Source organism: Astatotilapia calliptera, chromosome 20 (genome assembly GCF_964374335.1).
Source record: "Astatotilapia calliptera chromosome 20, fAstCal68.1, whole genome shotgun sequence".
Taxonomy (NCBI): Eukaryota; Metazoa; Chordata; class Actinopteri; order Cichliformes; family Cichlidae; genus Astatotilapia; species Astatotilapia calliptera.
The window spans coordinates 32,117,991-32,137,078 of NC_137441.1; the positions used below are offsets into that span (position 1 = coordinate 32,117,991).

A 19,088-nucleotide genomic window follows, 5' to 3' on the forward strand; every position below is an offset into this window, starting at 1 on the left:
TTTACTGATCTGTAAGTATTTGCTATATATGTTTTTGGATATATGCCAATCTCTTGGAGCATACAAAGGGCACCCACTTCCTGGAACATTTTGTATAGGAGCAGCATGAATAATATGTTCACACACTGTATTTAGCCTGAACTTAATGAGCTTAGGTGACTTCAAATTGAATACAAAATAGATTTGTCTGCTGTTGTAGTGAATTAGCTACATGCTCTGTTTTTGATTAGATTTCTTCTTCTCATCTCTGAGCTTAAAATGGAGCTATTGGCAGGGCAAATTAAAAACTGCTGTGATAACACCTAGATTCAAGCAGAAATTATGTCAGTCAACATAATTACGTTAAATAATGCTATTTGATGAGATTCAAAGTTATATTTTATTTTTTGTTTTGTTTTGGGGGCTTTTTTGCATTACGTTAACCACATTAAGTCAGTATACTCTTCAGGAGTGCAGCTGAAGAGGATGTTTTATTTCCAACATCCTCAGAAACTCTGCCCTCACACTAAGCAAGCAGGACAAAACCCAAAACACCAGGAATTACAATATTCTGGTGATTTAGGGAGTCACATGGCTAAGCTAATTCGTATTGTCTAGTATAGCTCTGCAATGGCAGAAGTCGCAAGTGTCTCTCTTCTGTCTAATGAATAATGCACAATAAGACACCCGGAGTTATCCAAAACCAAGTCCTTGTTATCCCTGTTTGAGTGGATTGATTTCCTGGCTCTCACGAGCATCTGCGGAGGCTCAAAGACTGCCCTTGTGTGTGGAATAGGGGAATAGGGGAATAAAAGAACAACAGCAACAAGGAAAGCATCAAGCTTGTAGTGCTCTCGTGGATACTCTGGAGTTCATTACCTGCTGTTCAGATGAAAGCAGAGGCCACGTCATCAATGCGCTTATGGTATCTCTAATTAGAAATTCAGCTGTACAGATCTTGATCCTGGCTAAGCCCCAGTTTTGCTGTGATCATTTTCAAAACAGCTAGCTGACCCATGGCCCTGCTGTGGCTTAAGATATTTAAGTTGAAGGCTTGCAGTAAATCCTGTGTAATATTCTACTGGCACCCGGAGAGAGCTTTTAATGAGCTTTGGACAAGAGCGCTGAAACAGCAGATGAAACCAATTCTCATTTTTCCACAATCAGTTACGTTGCTCACCCAGGAGAAATCATTACATGTAACATCTATTGCAATCATAGCACCATATTAGTGAGAATAAGAGCAGCTTGTTTGTTTATTTGCGAGATATTAGAGCTACAAAACTCTATTTGGTCAGAAATGTGTTTAAAGATAATGAAATCTTATATCTTCTACTCTAGGTCAGCAATTTCTAGCAATATCATTTATTGTTGATTTAGTTCAGTACTCTGGGAACCCTGAATATTGTCCACAGTTTCAATATGTGACAGAAATGTACATAAAAAGGACAAAGTAGTGCACAATTACACCTTGTCTACGACTGCTCCTGGTCTCTGTGTCACATCGCTGTCTGAGGAATGCACTTTAATAGTCTACAGAAGCCTTGCCTCTGTGCAAAAAGGCAGACACCAATGTATTGTAACAGACAATGCTGTCAGAATTCAAGGTCTTTCTACTGTCACCGTGTGCCCTATATTTAACAATTTTAGATTAAATCAATAATAATCTTCTGCTGACCAAAAGGGACGTCACTGCTATTCAAATAAACCAATCCAATTTGATAAGAAGCCAGACTATTTGGATAAGCATTGCAAGAAAATCAGAATGAGATACCCTCTTGGAGATTGTCTATTTTCTCCTTATCCTTGATTGCTTTAAAGGACTTTTTGCTCTGGGAAGTAAGTTTAGTGAAGTTTCATCTCTACTAAAGGGACAAGTCATAAAAGAAAGGCTTGCTGAATACTGAAATAACTGAAATGTTAAAACAGAGTATAGGGTATATTCTAACCTCTCGAGTCAAATTACAGGAATCAGAAAAATGATGAGTGGCCTCCAGTAACGCCCCATATAATCCAACTCGAGAGAACATTTTTCACTGTGTTCCAAAATGTATAGAAATCAATATTTAATCAGCACCAAATATTGGACAATGCACAAAAGAGCCTGAGATGCTAAATGCAAGACAGTTACAGCGGTTTGCTGTCAATGGAATGACTAATCTTTTAGAAAGGATTAGAAATAAACATTGCGCCTGGAAATGCATCACTGTAATATTAAGTGGATTTCTGGAATACCACCATTTGCGTTTACAGTAACTCAAGATCTCCAGAGCCCCACACCCTCTGTAGTAAGCAGAACAATGGGCCTGCCAGTGAAAATCCCATAGATTCCTCGCAGTTAACAAGAAATACATTTTCCAAGTTGTACAAAGAATCACAATTGCAGACAGCCTAATACCACATCCAGACTTGGCTTGATGAAGGTGACCCCAGCATTAGACAGAACAATAAGTTTGCGTGACATAACGACTGCCGTGGGTATGATCAGGATGGTAATTCATGCCTGCTTTGTACAACGTCTTGTCTCCCTAAAATAGGTTTGGGTGTGTTTGTGTATGTGCATGTGTGTGTGTGTGTGTTCTCAGTTCACAGACTGGGGGATATGTCTTATGCTTGTTCTAATAGGCTTTGCACCAGTGAGTGCAGGGCTTACAGGTGTACTTCCTCCTAAATACACACATACATGTGCGCACACACACACACGGTCACATTAGCTTTCATGAGTCACCTCGCTTTTCTAATTTGCATGTCACTTAGTTTTTCCCTGCCTCTAAGAGGAAAGTTGTTTTTACATTCCACAATATGCTTTATTTTGAAATACACATTCTTTTCAGGAAACAAATGGCGTGTTGTTTACAGTTTCCATGAAGTGTTACTAGTGATATGATTCCACATGAATGATTACATATGTATTAAATAAAATAAAAAAATAGCGCACAGTGCTAGCATGATGCTGCACTGGTGACCGCTTCTCTGTTTGACCTATTCAGATCTTCAAAGACACAAAAAAATAGGTAGGCGATAACTCACCTTGAGCACACAAAAGCGCGCCCACCAACCAGGCCACATGGCAATCCACCTGTCACAAATATCTCTCACGCCTCCTGGACGCAGTAACAGAGTGAGCAGGTGAACCCAGACCACAGAGCTACCAAGGCCCTGCATGGGCTCATTTCTGACAACACATACATCTGTTCCTGAGCATTTTTTTCCATTAAAGAGCAGGCAAAACAACATTTAATGGCACAAATAAAAATGTGCTGTTCTTACAGCGAGCAACGTCAGCATAAGCAAGATTATGCTTCCGTGAAACCACAGTGTGATCTTCATTCTTCAGATTAATAAAACAGCTGCTTTATCTTGGCAAGAAAGATGTTGTCATGGAAATGCATTGGTGAACCCTTTCAGATATTCTTCCTCTGAATAAAGGAATGTGCTGGCAACATTTCCAGGCCTGTCACCTACAGACACAGACCCAGTGAGAGACAGACAGCCGGCCACACAGTTGGCCATAGCATCATCTAGCCAAGGTTAGCAAAGGTCAAAGTCACCACATGCTTCTTAACCAGAGCCATATCAATGACGCACCTCCAAAATTCCACATTATGCATAAGTAGGCCATTGCATATTGTTCTATTGTTTCTGTCCTTGATTTTAGCAAACTTAATGTGACCATTTATGTTGCTATGTCAATGTTCAAGATGGATATGTAATTATAGGCTGTATGTCATTTGGTGGAATAATACTTTTAGTATATATCGACGTCTGCCCAAAGCCATGCCTGACTTTTCTTGGAAGATCATCATTATGAAAAAATCACAGAAGACCCAAAGCGTTAATTTTTGAAATCTGCAGGAGACTTTCTCAAAGCCCAGTACTGCTAATGAACACTTAAGCCCCCAACAGACTCTGTGACAGTGTGTCTCTGATTGCCCATGGTTTAATATTTCATGCATATTAGTCCCTTACATTTTAGAAGGTACTAATTTACATTAAGCAGCAGGCCAATACGTGTGTAACACTCAGGTTTTTTTTAAGGATTAGTTATTCATGCACTTTAAACTATAGCTGCTGCATATATAATAGAAATATGTATCACAATATCATTTGATTTAAATAGTGGAAAAGCACTTGCCTCTTATCTGGTAGTTTATTTTGTCACAAAAATGACGAGAAAAGATCTCCACTGGACAAATTTGCAGCAGATTTGTAAGGTGTACCTGAGATTTATTTATCTATTTGTTTATCTTTACAAGGTAAGTTATTAAAAATGCCACTGCACCACACTCTAACCTTTTTGTTCTGTTCATACGCGACTGTACAAATAAGCTGTGTAATTCTCAAAATATTTGTTCTTAATCATATTTTAAGCATCGTTCTTGCGTCGTTGTTAGTTGTATCTTAGGGTTTAATGTTTGCTTCAATGGCTGACTTAGATAAAGGAAGCGCTAATAGCAGTAATACTCTTAATTCTTAATTTTCATCTTTCTAGTAGGCATTTTGACCTCGGCATATTATTAAAAACTATTTTGCACTTTTAAGTAGTTTATGTTCCTTAAAAGCTTCCCAAAAAAGTCTAAAAGAAACAGAAGGGGGGTGGGGGTTCACTGGAGTGGACAATCAAAACGCAAGCGCGGGTCAGCACAAAGATCCTCCCGTAGGCTACAACATTCAGCTAAAGGTGGAGCACTCATTGAGGAACATTATGTCAGTGCCAATGATTCTGCTTGAGTTGAGAACAAGAGGGGCGAGAGTGGCTTTAGACTCAATAGAGCAGAAGAATGGCTGACAGAAATGGTGGTGGTGGTGGGTGAAAGAGGCACACTTGTGTCGTGGTGCTGTACTCTAAGTGAGGCTGTATTGAAAGGGAAGTCAGTGTGTGGTCGAGGGGAAAGGTGTGTGTTGGGCAGAACATCCCTGTTGATGACCTCATTACGTGAACATCAGCTAATGATTTAATGGTATGTAATTAAACAGATGTTGTTTGGGGATTGTGTAACACTTTAGCTCGCATCGATGAAGCTGTGGTGGTTGCTGTGGTGGCAACTGTTACTGGGATGGATTCATATTATCATTGTCTGGGCGTAAATGTCAGATGCATCCTGTTTTGTTTTCATTTCAGCTGGAGCCACAAAGAAGTCATAAGATGTGCTTGAGTGCATAGCAAAGGCACAGATTTGGTGTTTATCCCAATAACCTTCCTATTTGACCCCATTCAGTCCGATCAGCTGTTAGTTAAACCAGGCATGGGGCGGAATAGCCTGAAGGCTTTGCTGTGGGATCACTAAATTGACCTTGCAAAAACATTACAGTGAACAATATTTTTTGAATTTCTGAAAATATCCGAACCAGGCATTTAAACTGAAGTCTGCAACATATGTAGACAGCAGTGTTTTTTAACATGGCATTCTTGTAACAAACAGTTGCCTTTTCACATGTCCAGCAGTTGTTTTTGCTACTTGGATAGGTATTCATATTTTTTTGCTCTGTTTTTAGCCATTGCTAACTCTGAAAGGACCTATCTGGATCTTTTACAAACACCCCTCCCCATCTCCACTGACACAGCAAGAAATATCTTATTGTAAATTGTCCTGAGCGAGAAGGAAAAGTAAAAGTCTCTTGGATGTCAGTGTGACTGCTACAGTTGGTCACAACATTTCAAAGAAGAAAAATTGGATAGCTGATTTGATGTTTTCAGTCCTGCAATGTGAAAAGGCAGAATAATTTGTTGCATATGATTGTGGTGTTGGAGGGCTGTTGTGTTAGCTACTCTGAAGAGGTTGCACCTGGCCACTTGAATTGGCCAGGCTTAAAGTTAGACACACAGTCAAGGAAAGTGGGATCAAACAGTGAATGATAAAAACATCCAAGAAGGATGCGGAGGTGTTTCCTTTGAGTGGATTGCGTCTATGCATGTGCACACGGCACGAGTGTTCATGAGTCTAAGAGTGTGAAATTGTATGTTACTCTTGGTGTTCTTGTTTCATGTAACCCGCGGTGCAGATGTAAATTGTTGCCACACCTCAGCAGCTGTTTTGGTGTCATTTGGTTTACTTGTCTCAAACATCTTGCCCCAACAGCTCCATTAGTTTTCAAATGGAAAGCTGTAGGACGCATGTTGTTTTGCTGTTCAGCAGAGATTGACCAGCATGTCTCTTGAAAATTACTTTGCAGCAGTAGCAGCAGTGGCCACCGGTTTCCGTCTGTTCTTTTGTGGAGTTAAAACCAGTGAGGCATGGCTAATGTAGAATTTGTAATTTACATTTGTTCTCCTGCTTGCAAAAAATTGCCAGTCTTCACATCATCTAAATGAGGTGAAGCTCTGTTGTTAAGGTGAAGTGAGTTATTCCAGGATTTTAACCTTGTCTTTCACAGCAATGAGCTTAATCAAGAATAATTTAGCAGAACAATCTTATTGAGAACTGCTAATAAGGTGCTGATGTTTTGGCAGTTTTCTAAATTTGCAGAATTCAGAGATGTCTTAACATAATGCCACAATCTTCCCAGGAGTGAACTTTCCAGCAAATTGACCCTAAGGTCAGACAATGCTCAGACAAATTGCAAAAACCCTAAGAGCCACATCTCAGACTCTACAGATCTTACATTTAGCATGTCAAATGTTAAAATTCAACTCTTCCAAAAAAAATGTGGCTTTTTTTTTGGAAGGGTTTCCAGCACATGTCAGACCAAAACCATGGCAGCGCAGCTTAAGTTTGCAAAGCTGCATATGAACAAAACCTTCTGGAACTATTTCCCGTCAGCAAACAAGACCAAAGTGGATAATGCACCGTTCCATATTTGGGCAAAACACAACACAGTATACTGGCACCAGCAACCGTTAACTGATAAAGCCCAGTGGTGGAGGAGGTGTTAATCATGGCTTGTTTTGCAGCCACAGCACCTGGGTTCCTCACAGCTATTAAGTCAAAGATGAACCTTTCTGTATACCAAAGTATTCTCGAGTCAAATGTGAGGCCATCTGTCCCATAGATGAAATTCAGCCCACATTAGATCATGCAACAGGACCCTGATCCCAAGCACAGAAGTAAATGCCGACAAAATGGCTTAAAAAGGCAAGTCAAGATGCTGCAATATGACCGAGTCAAAGTCCAGACTTCAACCTGATTGAAATGGTGTACAGGGACCTTATAGGTTAACAAATGAACTCCAAACCTCAGCGAAATGAAGCAACAAGAAGAGTGGGCCAAAATTCCTCGACAGTGATGTGAGAGCCTGATAAAGTCATACAAAAAGAATTACTTCAAGAAACTGCTGCAATAGGTGGTTCTACTGAATCATGGGGTGTATTTAGTTTTTTATGGGACTGCAGAGTCAATGGCACTACAGTAAGCTACATCAATAAACCCCAATAACAGTACAATTAAATTGGGGAAAAGATATTTTCTAGTAGCCTTTTAACCTATTCTTCAGCCTCTCATAGAAAATTTAAGATCTTTTCATGGTAAACAGTGTAAGATGCCAAGACTGAAAGCCTTTGAAATCTACATAGGTATCCAATCTGGTTCACTCCTGTAGTTCACAGGAATAAATTGTGCCTGGGCCTGAAGTGCAATCATCTGTTGCATAGGAATGACAGGAACTGTATTAAACAGAAATTTGTTACCCAATAAGGAGGTTAAAGTTTCAGTGTTATAATCTTAAACATTTTGTGGAAGAACACAAGATGGAAGAAATTTTACATTCCTTTTTTCAGTCTACCCAGAGTCAGTTAGGTTTATGGAGAGAGACACTAGTCATGTAAGCACTAACTGTTATTATGAGATGAGAGGTGATCTAGCTGTCTTGAAGGCAAATGGTTATAGGCCTTCCATCACCCTGTCCTTCACACCCTTATTTTCGCTGCGCTACAAATGTCACATTACTTCCCACACTGGATTTGACAGTTGGCACTGAACATAAATAACTAATGTACAATATCTGCATATTTGGAGCCTTTGGTAGAGTCTTTATACAGTGCAGCACATGCTGCTTTTTCTTTACTTTGAATATTCTTTATGGAGAACTCTTATAAGCAAATAAAAATAGATCAATTTCTGAAATATAATTACTGCATGGAATTCAAGTGCCTATCAAGTGCAAGTAAATAACCTTAGATGATTGTTGATGTCAACTATGAAATCTATTTGGAAGGAGCAGGGCATTTTTTTTATTTGGATGAGGGCCTGATATATAAAGCTAAACTACAAATATATTCATTAAAAAGGCTGGAATGGAGCTTTTTTTGAAGTATCTTTTTCTTTTCTTTTTTTGCTTCGTGGATTACTCGGAAAAAATTGTAGTGGAAAAAATTGTTTCAGGTCACAAAAAAGGAAGCACTGACAGAAAGCAAAAAGGAGCAAAGTAAAAGTCAGAAATGCACCCACAGGCGATATTACACAGACTCAGCCGTGGCAGTTCCAACAGAGCTTGGAATGGCTAAAATGTTCAAAACACAGTGGTGACACCACTTCAGCAAAAGTCATCTCCGCCTGTCAGAGTTAAGAATCTTCAAAGCCAAAGCAACTGAAGAGCCACCTGTTCTGTAATGCCTCCTATAACTGGGTGCTGATAGCAGCAAAGACTGCTTCTAACCTTATTAGTGACAGTATTGGCTCTAAAAAAAAAAAGTACCATCCAAGCTATACAGAAATGTCCTTCAGAAAGCCAAGTGCATGAACACAGCACAAAAACTACAGCGACACCATGATAGTCATCATGTCACAGAGTCGCTAAACAACTTTGAGAACGACATTTGAGAAATGAAAATGTGTATTTTCGTTGATGAGCGAGAGAAATATCTGGCAGTGCTAATTTTCTACAACAAGCTGAACACTAGCATGAATGGATAAAAATGATGGAAGTATGCGTAGCATTTATGCTTGTTTTATGTAGTATTTTAATACAATATGCGCTCTCTTCTTTCGAGCCTTATGCGCTGAGCTACAGCATATGATATGATAAACTGACAAAGAGGAGAAGCCAGTTACTGTTTGTTTCTTTCGTAAGTTGAAGATTTTTGTAAGTTGAAGCACCCATCGCGCCTTTTGAGTGAACGATAGGCTATAGGTTAATTGCTAACTGCAACAACAATAAGTTGTTGTTCCAATGCACAAGGCACAAGGCATTGTGGCCATTGTAGGCTCAGCCAATCAGAGCCAGCGGATTTCTTTTTTTTTTTTTTTTTGGCCTGTCCCGTTTGGCTCTTTTGCCATCAGAATTGTTGTCTAAAGGCAAAGAAAGATGCCCAACGGATTTACTTTACCAAACTGACCATCCCAGCCTTGCCGTAATGGTCCATTTGATTCACCTTTTATTGTTTATTTTATTTTCACTTACTGAATACGGGACAGACTTGACTGGGGGAAAGAAGGGGAGAAAGAAAGAGGGAAAGAGAAACAGCTGAGAAGAGGGACGGGGGAGAAGGGCAAAAGACAAAAACCAACAGAACGGGCAGAGAAAAAAAATGCATATATCAATCACCTGGATCACCTGCTGAGAAAGAAAAAAGAAAGCAAGCAGAAGAGAACAAGAGTACTAGAATAAACAACATCACAATGATATACGGGAATATGACAGTAAATACTAAATATTAAACATTATTGTGCAGCACATAAGATCAACAGAACACAGTGTGCTTTGAGGTAGGAGCCAAAAAGGGTGTAGTTTGTGGGTGTGATCACCCGTGTGTACACCTGTGAGCATGGACGCGCTTGTTTTTTGTTTTTCAAAAGGTTCCTTCATGTAATAATCTGCTAGAGGGTGTGGGGGGGGCCACAGCCCCGTCCTCCAGGGCGTGAAGCAGGTGTGGAGGAGATCAAAACTCCAGACATCCAGAGGCCCCCAGAACACAAGAGACCAAGGAAGACCAACAGAGGGGCAGCCGCGCCACTGTCCCGGAAAGAGCTGAGGAGAGTCCCAGATGAGGGCTCACTCAGCAGCCGCGGAGCAGAAGCCAGGGGGAGTTGCAGTGACGCGCCCGTGAGCTCCGCCGGCAGCCAGCTGCGCCTGAGTGACCGAGCCCCAGGCCGAGAGGCCGGGGGCACCCCACCTCCGAAGTGGCCCGAGCGAGCCCCAGGCTCCAGGCCCCGATAAGCGGCCGCCAAGGAGTGAGCCGGTGTGTACCTGGACGCCCATCCCCGGACACAAAGAACCACCAACGCACCGATGTCTGAGGGGGTCCGCCACTGGCAGGGGAAGTGGTGGTAGGGGGAGATAGGCCTCCAAACCTTGGAGGGCCTGAGATGTCCCCAGAGAGGTGGCGCCTGACACCCAACCTGACATATAGACACAGACATACAGGCACACACAGATACAAACATCCATTCCCACCCTCATGCTCTCATATGCACTTACTCCACACTCAACCAACGTGGAGACAGACATAAAGAGACGTTGTACACACGATCACACTCCCCAAGCGTACTCTACAAGCGGATTTCGTTACGTGGGCATTTTGCCGTAACACGGGCAGAAATATTGCTGTTAAGTGCCTTCGTAACTTGAATTTTTTGTTAAATGGGGTATTCGTAAGTCGGGGTTCCACTGTATTTACACCCCCCCCCCCCCCTTTTTTTTTTTAGTTTTAGAAATACAATATTGATTATATGTCTGAAATTTAAATACAATGAGAACATGATAATAATAATAATAATGGATTGGATTTAATTTAACACTCAACAGTGTTTTATTTAACACTCAGAGGTGTGGACCCATATAGACACTCTCTAGTGTTAATTTAACACTGGAGATTTTGCTGTGTAGAATTATTCTCGTGTTACTCAAAAATTGGGAAAATGGTGATTCAGCTGAAGCCAAATCACATCCTGGATAAATACTAACCTAAAAAAAAGACCACAAATATTACATTTACAGAAGTCTCTTAGATCTGTCTGGTTATGACTCATATGAGTCTGACAGTACATTCCCAGTGCAGGGTTAAGGCTGGTGAAATGTCTCAGAGTTCTGACATGCTCATAGACCCTCATGTGCAGAACCAGAGGAGTCCCCCTACAAGCCAGAACAAACAAACCTGCAACAGCCCCACCAATGGCAGGAGTGACATAATGAGGACAATGAGAGCACTTCTCTTACAAGTTCTCTTCTCTTATCTGCACCCGTGAAACATGGTTGGAGTATTGAAATCCCATCAGCTGACCTTCACTGTTTTCAAAAACAATTGAAGTGCAAATCAGACACCATTTGTGCTAAAGTGTGAGTAGTAAAGTACTGGCTTGAGCCTCTGTCTGCTTTTGAAATATGACTCCTACAAATGCTCAAAACATCTGAGGTTCAAGATTTGAGAAATTACAGGCATTGCGGTCATAGCTGTCAGTGGGTTTGCACCTGTCCCAACAGTTTAAAAGACTGGAAAAAGAACTTTTGTGGGGCTGCTGGGACTTAAAATATATGACAATTAAGGGACTAGAACTATCAGTTTTGGGGTCAGTTATTAAAAAACAAAACAACAAAGGTACAAATTACACACTCATTACTTCAAAATAAAATCATACGTTATACTATTTAACTACTCAATGGGGAAAGTAATATACTTGTTATATTACCTTGCTTTGTAACACCGACTGAAATTCACAGGTACATAATCAGCAGCAAACCTTGGGCTAGAGTGCCACTAGCTCACACAAATCCCTACACTAATGAAGAAATACTTTCTTTTAGTGTTAAAGGTTGAAATCAAAGCCAACAACACAAAGTAGAGTTGAAAACCAACCAAAGAGACTTCAACGAATCATCCCTGCAATTCTACTGTAGAAACAAGTGCAAATAGAAAAATGGAGGTTAAAATGCTATAAAAATGCATCTATTAAGGCTGTTGTCATTTTAACTTGTGGAAATGCTTCTTTTTTTGTTTGTTTAATATAAACACACCCCCTAACAATAATCAGTGGTCACTGTAGCCCTCTCTGGCTTTTTATTAGCACTATTCATGTGCAACACATCTTTCAGCTCAGTTTTTAAAACAACTTACAGTAGACTATGTGCACCTCAGCATATGCTACTTCCGGTGGGGAAATTCCTGTAGGGCGCTTTGTTTCCGGTGTGATACTCGCGTCTTGTTTACGGTTGGGTTTTCAAAAAAAAAGTCAACCAAATTGACGAATCAAGTGGCGAATTACATTTCTCAAGATGCCTTGGGCATTTACCGAATATATCTGTAGATGATGTTCATCATTTTTCCCTCGCACCTCAGAGCAAAAGAGAGAGAGGGTTGACATTTCTCAGTATTTGTATATAGATTTCCCGCGTTTATCGCGGGTGTTATGTTCTAAAAATAACCAGTGATAGGTAAAATCTGCGAAGTAGCCAGCTTTACTTTTTAAAAATATTTTAAGGCTGTAAAACTCGTCACTAAACACTTTATACACTTTTCTCAGACAGGCATGAACAGTTTCACACTTTTCTGTCTTGTTTAAACACTCTCAAAGTTCAAACCTTCGTAAAAAAAACTCTCAGTATATTTGTTTTTCTATAAATAATAATGACAGATTTTAGAACTAATGAATTTAACTTTAAGCTTAATTGCTTAATTTAAGCTTAATGCACCTTATAATCCAGTGCGCGGTATGGTAAAAAAAAAAAAAAAACGGTAACTTCTACCTTCCTTTGGCATGTCCAGAAGTCCAAGTTTTTGTGCATGGTGCTACCGCAGGTGCCTTTGACGGTGTAAAACGTTTCGTTGACATTGTTGCGTTTGTTGGGGAGAAAACTTACAAACATACAGTACAGCACCTCAGAGTCACACTGCTAGTGATCGATGTAGCGATTCTGTACTGTACAGGAGAGCACGGCATGGAGGAGATCGACAATGATCTACAGCCGATCGGGATGCAGAACACAAGGCGCTTTAAAAACAAACAAACATGCAAACTTGCACTAAAAGAATCCGCAAAACAGCGAAGCTGCAAAAGATGAACCGAGTTATAGCGAGGGACCACTGTAATTGTGAAGATAAGTCACAACATACCCTTCGTAAATACTAACATATAGAGACCCTTACCCGCAATCATTCATTTTATTTTTTTTTAACCTTTTTTTCACGGTTTGTTGACATGCTGTGTAGGTGTGTACTGATATCGACATAACGGGGAAACATCTGGCTTTGACTATTTTTCACCTGTAGTTTGAATGCTGGACATTTTCCTGCTTAAATCATAACAGCTGTCACTATACAGAGATGTGCTTCTGAATGTGGACGATGTGTCTTCTGCATGCAGTGATGCAGTTCTGCTTGTGTTGAGTGATATAAACAAACAATCGATCTACGCTCTTCAAACATCAAAATTGATCATTTGATTTTTTTATGACACAGCAATGGTGAGTGTTCCCACCCTCTGCTGTTTTTAACTCAACGTAATCTTTCCGTTTTTGTATTTTGGACATGATGTTTGAGTCCACCTTCGCAGTAGCAATTGACTGCAAAATAAAGCTACCGGAAATGTACAACCCTACATCCAGTCTTTAAACAGGAAGTTAGCGTTTTCTCGTGCACAGGGTCTAATTGAAATTTTTTTGATAACATCCTATTTCATAGTGCAATCTTCATGTGCTTTAAGTACCCGCTAATTGTTTTCACAGTATTCATTCACTGTGTCTTTAGAGATTTGTTATCTTTTCTTAGCTAGTAGCTGCCTCTCTAGCAACACGGCCTCTTCACCTGTTCCTCTTGCACTTTCTTGTTCATTGTGTCAGATGTTTAGTTACTCCTCGGCCTCCTTTAGCAAAAATGATACTTGTAATAAATGTAGTCTATTCACAGCTCTGGAGGCCAAGATCACTGAATTGGAGACTGACAAAAAGTTAGCTCTCTGTTGAGCCAACCATTCCTTTAACATTAACCAATAATGACTTCATGAATTTCTTCACAAATAAGATTTTAACCACTAGAGAAAACATTACTCATAATGATCTCACAGGTGTAACATTATGTCGGCTACTTTCAGTACCACTGACATATCGTAAAACAGCTAGCTAATCATCTGCAGAGAAATGGCTTATTTGAAGAGTGCAGCATTCAAAACTGTTGACCATAATATTTTATTAGAGCGATTAGAACATGCTGTAGGTATTACAGCTACTGCGCTGCAGTGGTTTGAATCATATCTACCTAATAGACTCCAATACGTTCATGTAAATGGAGAGTCCTCTTCACACACTAAGGTTAATTATGGAGTTCCACGGGGTTCTGCGCTCCTTTAGGCAGCATCATCAGAAGGTATAGCATATATTTTCACTGCTATCCAGATGACACATAATTTTATCTGCCCGTGCAGTCTGCTAAAACATACTAATTAGTTAACTTGCAGAAATATCTTATAGATATAAAGACCTGGGTGACCTCTAATTTTCTGCTTCTAAATTAGATAATACTAAGGTTATTGTACTTGGTCCTAAAAATCTCAGAAATATGGTCTATAACCAGATTCTTACTCTGGATGGGATTTCCTTGGCCTCCAGAAACAGGAATCTTGGAGTCATTTTTGACCAGGATATGTCCTTCAATGCACATATCAAACAAATACTTTTATTTGCGCAATGTCTCTAAAATTCTAAATATCCTGTCTCAGAGTGACATTCAAAAACTAGTTCATGCATCTATTACTTCTAGGCTGGACTACTGTAATTCATTATTATCAGGATGTCCCAAAAACTCCCTGAAAAGCCTTCATTTGATCCAAAATGCTGCAGCAAGAGTACTGACAGAGACTAGAAAAAGATATTTCTCCAATATTGGCTTCTCTTCACAGGCTCTGTGTTAAATCCAGAATCTAATTCAAAATCCCAGCAGTGCTAATATGCTGTGCAGATAGTAAGTATTGACAACCTACAGAGCAAGAGGTGACATGATAGTAGGAGCTTAGTGATTTTGTTTGTGTTGGTTGAAAGGATGTTGGTATAGTTCAAAAGTTCAGATGCTTGCCCTGTTCCCAAACCTGATGGCAAAATTCAGGCTGACAGCATCAGTTCAGAGTTGGGACTCTAATGCACCTGGCAATATTTTTAACCTTTCTCTTGAACTCGTGGGCATAGAATTTCTCCATTGCTAACAATCTAGACTTCATGTTGGCCAGGTTGTCCTGTTCTTACGTCTGCATTTTAATTTTGCTGCTGAGGTGCAATGCCATTGCATTACAAGGTGGTCAAACATTCTGTAAGTATCTTCCTAATGGTGCATCAGTAAAAGTTGCACAGTGTGATTTGTTCATTTAAACAGGGACCACTGACTCATTATCGTGCAGACGATGAAATGAGTGAGGAAAGGACCCCACTAACATGAAGTCAGGATTCTGAAGCTGCTGACTTGTTCCTCTAAAATCCAAAATAAGGGTGTGCCATCCTCTATGTGAGAGTGTGTGTGTGTGTGTGTGTGTGTGTGTGTGTGTGTGTGAGTGCGTCTATGTGGTATGGATTGACATTTGACCTGCGCTGTACCTGGGCTCCGGGGACATTTCGACTTTTTGCTGTGTATTCATGTGTCCCCCTAAAACATGACTTGTAAATGCATTTTTAAGTGTCTAAATAATAATTTTTTCTACTTCTTATGAGGTCATTATTTATCTTTTGACCTGTATTTGCTTAAACTGTAGTGTAAATTCATTTATTAAACTATAATTAAAAGATTTTCTGATTTTCTTAAAAGTCCACCTATACCCCTCACCTGATTTTTGTGTATTCCAGTGTATTGCACAGCGACGTTTCGAGTTAGAGTGGATGTGTGTAGGTACTGCAATTTAATACACATTTTCAATACACACGGCCGGAAGTCATTGTGATTGGTAGGCTATATATATAGGCGGTACCTACAGGAAACGGCGCCACAACTTTCGCGCGCGTGCCCTTTAACAAGTGTATGTCGACGGCAATACGAAGACGGATTAAAAACACAAAGGTAAGCCTTTTTTAATGTAAAATGCACCATGACTTTAATACTATATGAAATTATAGGTGCACAGGCCTATATTAAACTGGTTTAATTTATGCTTTATGGACTGTTAGTGAGTCTTTGAAGAAGTAAAACGGCCCCAGCGTTTGTCATTGAGTAAATAAAATAGGGCTGACGACTAACCGCGTCAACGCGATAAAGCGGGCTAACCCGTGTTAGGATTTACTCGGTGTTAAAGCATTATTGTGGCTTAAACGTGTTAATGCCGACATCGCGACTAACGCGATTAACAATTAAACCAGCGCAGTCTGAGTCAAAATCCCTGATGTCGCTGTTAGCTAATTTCGGGCAGTTTGTCCAATGTCTGTCATTCTGCTGACAGCCCTAAAATAAAAGCAAGGGTATAAGTGTATTTAGTCGTGTATTTATTTATATGCCTGAAGAAAAAACTTCTTACAGTTTTGATGCCTAAGCTTTCTCAGTACTTGTATCACTCTCTGCAGTCGCCATTACAGAAATGTCACATGTCGCCATTTTGAGTACTAGGCCTTTAACATTTTAAAAGAAGGCATAAATTAGCACTATGAATAAGTCAGCTGTGTTTATGCTGTAAACTACACTACTGCTAGTTCTGCTACTACTGATGATGATGACAATGATGACGATAATCGTAATACTTTATATGCTTTGGTAATACAGCCAATCGTACAGGAGAACATGCGAAGGAGACGCATTCCTCCACGGGAGGATGCAGTCTGTCATGTTTCTGCTGGAAGGGACAAACTGGGACTTGATATCCACTACATAAATGCCTTCAAAGGTAAGTTGGTCTTTAGTTTGGATTAGATTTGGAGTTTGTCACTTTGTCTTTTGTCACTCACTTGGTATGCCTCTGCAATTCAGGTCGGGGCATTTTCACGACTGTTCCATTCCAAAAAGGAGACTTTCTTTTGGAATACAGAGGTAAACTCATAACAAAAGAAGAATGTGAGCGGAGACACAGAGTTTATCATGACAGCCTGAAGGTGTTCATGTTTGAATTCAAGTTTGATGGAAAACTCTGGTGGTGCGTATTATATCAGTGTAGTTTGATTAAGATTAAATGACACATTGCTTTTGATTTATGAAAAAAAAAGCTTCCTAACTAACTAGTTAAGCTAATACTTTTTTGCCTAACCCCACAGTGTGGATGCATCTCAAGAAGATGGGTCATTAGGCAGACTTGTCAACGACAACCACATCAGTCCAAGTGCTAAGATGAAAATATTAAATATCAATGGAAAGCCCCATCTATGCTTATTTGCAAGCAGAGACATAAGTCCAGGCGAAGAAATAGACTATAATTATGGTGACTCGGATTGGCTCTGGAGATGCAAGGTATTTCTACAATTGTACTTTTTGGAACTGATAAATTGCATACCCTAAGCCATTTTTACATTTGTACCTACTCAAATTGGCTTAACGTGACTTAGGGCATCTAGTTTTTCACTGAAATTGAGTATCACCTACTGTGCCTGGGGTAACTATAGCAATGCAGCCGAGCATCCAGTGATATAAATGCCACAGCAAGCATGGACGTCAAGGTGACAAAATGCCTGCTGCTCAGTCTATACTTTAGTGTTCAATTCAGGGATCACGCTGTTAATTTTGGTCGCTATTTCAAACATTTCAGAGTTTCAAAAATGATGGCTTGGATTTTCACGAAGGAGGCGCACTCATAACTTATCGAGTGACACCATTGACCAGCCACCTGGTGGCATTCAGTCTATGTCAAATTTTCTGATCACTTTGGATCACTTGGAACCTTGGTGCAGTAGTTACTGAAAAACTACATGGTACTATAACCTACTGGAAAAACAGGGGTAGGTACTAATGGAAAACAGGCAATTGTGATGGCTGCCACATCAAAGCCCTCTAAAAGCACTAAAAAAATATCAGCAGGTATGCAGAAATAAAAAATGGCTTTCGGTTTCTAAATTTTAACAGTGATTGATGTTTAATGTGATTCTACACAGCAAAATCTCCAGTGTTAAATTAACACTGGAGAGTGTCTATAAGGGTCCACACCTCTGAGTGTTAAATACAACACTGTTGAGTGTTAAATTAACACTTTTGACAGTGTTATATGTTTAAAAGTAACCTAGTCAGTTTTGAAGATTAACAATGGCTAACACTGAGCAGTGCTGATTTTCTAACACTGGAAAATAACTCAAAATGTTAGAAATATTCCAGTGTTAGAAAATCAGCACTGCTCAGTGTTAGTCTTTGTTAATCTTCAAAACTGACTAGGTTACTTTTAAACATATAACACTGTCAAAAGTGTTAATTCAACACTCAACAGTGTTGTGTGGACCCATATAGACACTCTCTAGTGTTAATTTAACACTGGAGATTTTGCTGTGTAGCCTCTTTAGTTAGATTCATTTTAAATTTTGTCCCTTGAAGATAAATGGGCCCTAGTGACAGTTCGTTGCTGCTACAGGTGATTGTTTTACTCCTTTAGCAATGGCTTAAAAAATAAAGAAATCACACTGACTATTTGTCTCTTAATCATAGGGCCTTAAATTCTCTATACATGACAGTGAATATTTTAAAGACAATAGCTTGAAACTTATCTTTCTCATACAGTTTATTTAATGTTTCAAAAGCCTCTTCAAAAATGCACTGTATATTCATTCTCTATCTGTTACACACGAAGACTGAGACCAGCCAGATTCAGAAGACTGTGAGCTGCCTAAAGCCGCAACCAAACAGCTTTCCAAACAATGATCTGGACCTGAAACATCCAGAGCCTGAAAGGGTAAATATAATCCAATGTACCACTTAATGAACTAATAATTTAATCTATCATCATTCTTTATGGATGCTGTGTGTGTGTGTGTTTGGCAGTCACCTGGGTGTGATGTGATTTACATGGACCGTGGCTTGTAGGTCCTTTTCATTGTTTCAAAGTGCAAGTCTGGATAACATCTGAGTGTGTGTGTGTGTGTGTGTGTGTTAACCACCCAAATGTGACTTAGGAGGACCACACTGTTATTGGGGGACTCCGTCAAAGTTTGCTTCATGGTGACATCACTCTGGTTTTAGGAGGGGTCTTCTCGTATGTCTTGACAGTTTGACCTACAGCATGCAGAGCTGACTGCATGTGCTTTGTTTCTATGTTGAAATTTTTTGAAACTCAGGCTTGAACATTAAGATAGATAGTACTATA

The 19,088-nt window shown here is 39.8% G+C and overlaps 1 long non-coding RNA gene across 2 annotated transcripts; it reads left to right on the forward strand.

Moving 5' to 3' along the window:
• Window positions 1-15,342: 15,342 nt before the first annotated feature.
• LOC145423099 (uncharacterized) lies at window positions 15,343-17,968 on the forward strand. 2 transcript variants are annotated; one of them, XR_013904208.1, is made up of 4 exons: window positions 15,343-16,697; window positions 16,781-16,943; window positions 17,062-17,254; window positions 17,550-17,966. It is a non-coding gene; the product is annotated as an uncharacterized LOC145423099 (long non-coding RNA). The 2 variants fall into 2 exon arrangements; XR_013904207.1 differs by having other exon boundaries at window positions 17,062-17,968.
• Window positions 17,969-19,088: the final 1,120 nt, after the last annotated feature.